Source organism: Ictidomys tridecemlineatus, chromosome 6, assembly GCF_052094955.1.
Source record: "Ictidomys tridecemlineatus isolate mIctTri1 chromosome 6, mIctTri1.hap1, whole genome shotgun sequence".
Lineage (NCBI taxonomy): Eukaryota > Metazoa > Chordata > Mammalia > Rodentia > Sciuridae > Ictidomys > Ictidomys tridecemlineatus.
The window spans coordinates 25,888,443-25,894,442 of record NC_135482.1 but is presented as its reverse complement, the minus strand read 5'-3'; the positions used below and the strand labels follow the sequence as shown (position 1 = coordinate 25,894,442).

Below are 6,000 nucleotides of genomic sequence, written 5' to 3'. Positions count from 1 at the left end.
GCTTGCCCTTTCATCTCCAGGCAGATGAATCAATAAAAGATAAAGACAAAAAAGTGCTCCATCTTTTGGTCAAGGGTGAATGCAAACTGGCAGATAGATAGTCCCTATTGTGAAAGGAAGCATTTTGTCTCTGGGACAAGATCCTGAAGACAACTATTGATGAAGCTCCAATTCCATCGAGAATAAAGCAGTCTTCTCCCAGTCGCTCAGGATGACAAGCTGGAAATAATTTTCTTCCAATTTTCCCCTCTTATTTTCTTCATTCACACCTACCAATCCACATCTGATAATAATAAAAGATGGTGTGGCGTCAAAGCTAGTCCCCTCTCTGCCCCTTTATGTCTGGCACAAGTTATTTAACCTTTGGCTTCCTTTGCCCTCCCCCCCCATCTGTAACATAAATGCAAGAATGATTTCCATCTTCTACATTATATAAAAACTAAGTAAAATACATTTTGTAAAATATTTAACCCCACATCAGGTTTGTAAAAGGCAACCAATAAATGTGAGCTGCCCTGATTATAATTATTGCTATGACAATTTTTTATTGTTTTCAATTCAATACAAATTTTTTCAATCCTTATTACAGCTAAAATGCTAAGCAGAGTAGCAAGATTTTTTTTTTAAATGTAACTTCTGCCCTCAATAAATTTATAGTCTAAATTTAGCTGATGTGTGTCAGCATATCTGTACTTTTTTTTACAGATCTGTAACTGTTCTGATTGGCAGTTACCCACAATAAACCTACTGTTAAAAGTTGTCAAGCGTCACTCTGAATATATTTGTTACAGTGTGCTATGAAGCTGTGTTGGAAAGCATAGATGTTACAGCTGGTTGGTTTGTTGTTTGTTTTAGTGGTGCATTTACATTTGGTTTTAAAGTAACTATATCATACATTAAGTGACATTTGAGAACAGTCATGAAAAAGGCTAGCAAGTTCACTCATTTCTACCTGATTATGTAGCTCACTCCCTCTATCCCTCCCCACACCACCATCATTGCACATGTGGATATAAAGCCAGTTCCTATGACTATGGTCTAAAACAATGATCCTGTTGACATCTGAGAAGAGTTTTTTGAAAGAATTATATGTCACCTCTTGTTCCCATGTTCTCTGGGCTTTGTTGTTGCCATTTCTGGTTTTGGATAGGCATCCTCTATCTAAGGCAAAATCCAGCTCTTTCCAAACTAAGATCAAACAGTACTTACATTCCGTGGCCAGATACCAACCACCAAAGTGGGTACTAACTCTTAATTGGGGGATTTCATATACAAATCAAGATTCTCAACTTGAAATCAGGAAATCTGGTTGGTAGGGCTCAAATCAGCAGGGACACTGCTGTCAGACAGCCTTTTAGTGGGCCTCTGCCCTCAAAGTTTTCATACTGCAAGAAAATTGCCATTATCTCTTTTCTATATCACAATATCTTTGTGATATTACCTACCGAAAGTCCAGGAATCATTTTGATCCGAGGGGAAAAAATCCTCTGTTAATTAATGATATATTATTAGTGTACATGGTGGTTTTCAGAATAAAAAGAGACTAAATTTTTTCCACCAAAATTAATCTTAATATAAAAATCAGACCAGATTTAAAGTGAGCATATTTTAGCTTTGCTGTTTTGTGGTCTTTGTTATTCTTCATCATTTCAGTATTCAGTTCCAGTAGTTCATTTCTTCCCTTCCCTTCTGTGGAAATGAAAGGAAATCTGAGTCAGGAGAAGAAAAAGGATAAACCAAGGAATCGATACCTCATTTCATGAGTGAGACATTTCTAACAGCTATGCTAGCAACTTTATGAACCAGCGGAGAATTCGATGAAGTAAAGAAAAGCTTGCGTTAGTTTTCCCCGCCTAAGTTCTCTAAACTCAGAATTTTTATTACCAAGTCTGAAATCTGGATAAAACACATGGATTTCCAAAGTCTCATTTACTCTTCATGAACACTCATACAACAAAGGGGAGAAAGAGACAGGTAAAGAAAATACTTTTTGCATCATCTAAAAAGCAATTTCAATCACTATATTATATATAATATATATATATATATATAATATTATTATTATATGTAATATCAAGATCCTATTTGTTCACTTAAATAATGTGTTTTAGACTTTTTTCTTACATTCATATGTAATTACCAAACAAGATTGATACCAGGGAAAACTGCTTTCACTAAGATAAAAAAAGTTTGTGACACTTCACAAAGTTTCATAAATAGGTAACCATCTTCTAGCATAGTTGTTAGATAAGTTGAAAAACCAAGAGGCTAATAGAGGAAGTCAGAGTAACTATAGACTTAAGATCTTCTCTGAACATGACTTCTAAATGAAGGTAGCACTAACCCACTATCTAACCAGACAACTAATGTGCTGGACAAATCTGGCTTGTTTCGAAGTGAGAAGGTAAAATAATTGAACCTTTATCCAACCCCCATTTCTAAGTCATAGAACTATGAAGTTGCTCAACAGGGGGTGAGAGCACAGGAATTTGCAGTCCACAGCCCCATCCGTGCATCTGGCTCTGTCCCACTTTGCAGAGTGACCATGCTGGGACTCCTTTATGTTATATGAAGGCCAGAGGCAATAAAACTACCTCCCAAGGTTATTATAAAAAGCAAGGTGAGAGATTGTTGGTGGAAGTATTTGTACCCCATAAAGTGCAAGACAGAGACGAGACGTCATGTGATTGCAGATTCATAGTCTAGATATCACTCCAACAGAAAGAGTCCTAGAAAGGGATCAGTATTGCTACCCTCTAAACCAGCAAGTAGGAGACAGTGTTTAAGTGACGTTTAGTTCAGCTTTTTCTCTGCTGCAACTAAAAGACCCATCCAAAACAACTGTAGAGAAAGAAAACTTTATTTGAGGGCTCACAATTTCAAAGGCCTCAGTCCATAGGCACCTGGGTCTTCCTTGGGGTTCAAGATGGGAAAGTGTGGAAAAAGAAGTAGCTCACATTATGATCAGATAACAGAGAGAGATTCTACTGCCAGATACAATATATAAAAATACCCCAAAGGCACGCCCCAGTGACCCACCTCCTCCAGCTGCACCCTATCCTCTTTTAGTTTCTACTCAGTTAACTCATTGGTTGGGTTAAAGTTCTCATTTTTCCTCTAAACCTTCTTGCATTGTCTGACATATGTGCTTTTGGAGGACACCTACTATCTAAACCATAGCAAGCGGATTTTGCATTACCACTATCCCATGGCTGCATCATGAATCAGGTAAGATCATGGGCACTGGAGCCAGAGGTTGAGATTTCAATGTCAGCACTTCCACTTACAGCAGACTGACCTTGGCCAAATTCCTAACCTTCCCATTCCTTCATTTCCTCATGTGGAAGATAGGCACGATTTATATAGGGTTGAGTTGATATAAATTAAACACCTAGAATAGTGCATGGTACACTGAAAATCCTGCATATGTCAGTAAGAAAAATGTTTCTAAGATCCGCAGTACAATAGTCTATTATGAGTTCCTTAATGATTAGTCATAAGGATATTTCCTTGTTGGCCTAGTCCCCAACTCTCTTACTGTCCCACCCTAACACTCTGGATATAGCTGAAATATTGAACAAATCTGGTCTTGGTAACACTCATTAAAAGGTTATCCCAATTAAAGGAAAAAAACATAAAATATTAAACACTACTTAAGGTAATTAGGAAAGAAGCACCACAGAAGTTCAAAATTGTCTACTATTCCTATTCAAAATCTTGGTCTTTAAAGGTCCTTGTACTCCGTCTCCCCTTCCTCTATCTCTTTCCTGCCCAGCACAGGCTCAGCCATGTGCCTGCCCCTTAGGAGTCTTCTATCCCTGCCATTGACATGACTCCAGCCATTGCTTGATTTTTGGCCTCATTGTCACCTCTTGTTCTCGTCGTTAGACACCTCACCCTCTTTGCACTTCTTCACATGACTTAGAGCTTTTGACATCAACATGTGTTGGTGGTGTTAGGATAAACTGCCAGCTTCCTGTGTGCTACTGATGTCATGTTATTGTACATGGATAGTATGCCTACTGTATAAAAGGTCTCCATAAATGCAAAGTTAAACAACTTCCTGTCTTCACACAGTTTACAATATATAAGACATTTATGTCATTTTCCCTTGTACAAGAAGGTATGTATGTTTTTTGTTGTTGTTCTTGTTTTGTTTGTTTTGTTTTTGTAGCACTGGGGATTGTACCCAGGGGTGCTTTACCACTGACCTATATCCCCAGCTCTTTTTATTTTTCATTTTGAGACAGGGTCTCAGTATGTTGCCAAGACTGGTCTTGAACTTGAGATTCTCTTGCTTCAGGCTCCCCAGTTGCGGGACCACCCAACAAAGTTAGTGATTTTCAAAAGTATGGTTACATTATCTTAGAGCATAAAAAGAAGAGTAAATGTGTTCTCCTCTTTGGTCTTACTCTATTCCTTTCCAACCTCTTCCCGTCCTTTATTTTATATTTATAATCCTGAACATGTTACATAATTAAGTGTTTGGTTGCTTCTCAATGGCTACTTCCAACTCCCAGAACGTAAATCCTATGTGAGCAGAGACTTTGTCTACCTTGCTTAAACTATGTCCTCAGGCCTCAAAACATTACTCCACATACAGAAAGTCCATCAATAAATATTTTTTTGAAAAATGACCTACCAGAAGAAAGGATAATGGGGTTGAACTTAAATGAATAAGTAGGGCTTCAATAAGTAAGAAATAGGGGGAAGAATATTTTAGAAGAAAGTATCAGCTCCAGAAGAAACATGGAGGTTTCTAAGTACAGTATAACTGAGGTTAAAAAAAAAAAAAAATGGATCCAAGATGGGAAAGTAAAACGATTTGGGAGAACTTGATTTCTTTTGAATTTGTTTTTTTTAAAGAGAGAGAGAGAGAGGGAATCTTTTTTGTAGATGGACACAACATAATGCCTTTATGTAGTGCTGAGAATCGAACCCAGGTCCTGCCCGTGCTAGGCAAGCGCTCTACCGCTGAGCCACAATCCCAGCCCCACTTCTTTTGAATTTTATGATAGAAAATATTTTTTGCACCATCAGCACTGTACCTTAGATATGCCAGTGACACTTACAGGCCAATTTAAGTACTTTTACAGTGATCCAGGTTGCAAATGGATCAACTGCAAAGTCAAAGATACACTTCATGTGTTGAGATCGTTGGAGAACAGAATGAATCTAGAAAGCAGAGAAATTGAGGAAGAAAAGGAGAAAGAAAAGGAATAAGAAAGGTGGGCAGAAAGAAGTAAACCAGGGCCCTGGTCTCAGTGTGTTTGGTGCTTCCTAAGTCACTGGGTTTTTGTTTTTATTTTATTTTATTATTCTATTTCACATGTATATTTCTAAGAAGCCCATATTTTCCATTCTGGCCCATCCTGCTCTAATGACACCGTATGTAATTGAGTGTCCTCCTAGATTTGGATTCTTGGTGACAGAGCTGCATTAGAGAGAACAAGGGAAGGATGAGGAGGCATTTTATTTTCTGTTAATTTCTATTGTGAAGAGAGGAGGTTTTGACATTTCAGCAAGTTTCTATCACCTACAGAAATATCTTTCAACTCAAGGAAAAAGCCATACCACGCTCTAATGTGAGTCATGAGCGGCTTTGAATGAAAACCAGACGTTTTGTTTTTCCTCTTCATTCCCAAATGTCTCCTCCAAAATCTGACCACTTAATGGTCTTTTTAAAAATAATATTTATAGATTTTTTTAATGATATTTTTAAATGGTTTCTATGTAAACCAGCCCTCTGGAAATTTACTGACTTTCAGGGAATGTTTGTCTGACACCTTGTTCCTAACCACCCTAAACAGGCTGCAACTTCCTGCCTGCAGTCTTGCTGCAAATCAAAGATAACTCTCTTCCCCAAAACAGACAAAGCCCAGACAGAGGCAGAGCTCCCTGACCTTTGTTCTGGTACAGGTTTCAGCCATGTTTTCCCAGTTCATTTCCCAGTATGAAATCACAACCCTGCTGTGTCCCAAATGCCTTTAAGAAGAGACT

The 6,000-nt window shown here is 38.0% G+C and overlaps 1 long non-coding RNA gene across 1 annotated transcript in view; it reads right to left on the bottom strand.

Moving 5' to 3' along the window:
* Positions 1-477: 477 nt before the first annotated feature.
* LOC120888606 (uncharacterized) overlaps positions 478-6,000 on the bottom strand; it is a 37,244-nt gene continuing 31,721 nt past the window's right edge. The window contains exon 4 of the long non-coding RNA XR_013440396.1: positions 478-1,689. This is a non-coding gene — a long non-coding RNA (uncharacterized LOC120888606). The remainder of the gene's footprint in view (positions 1,690-6,000) is intronic.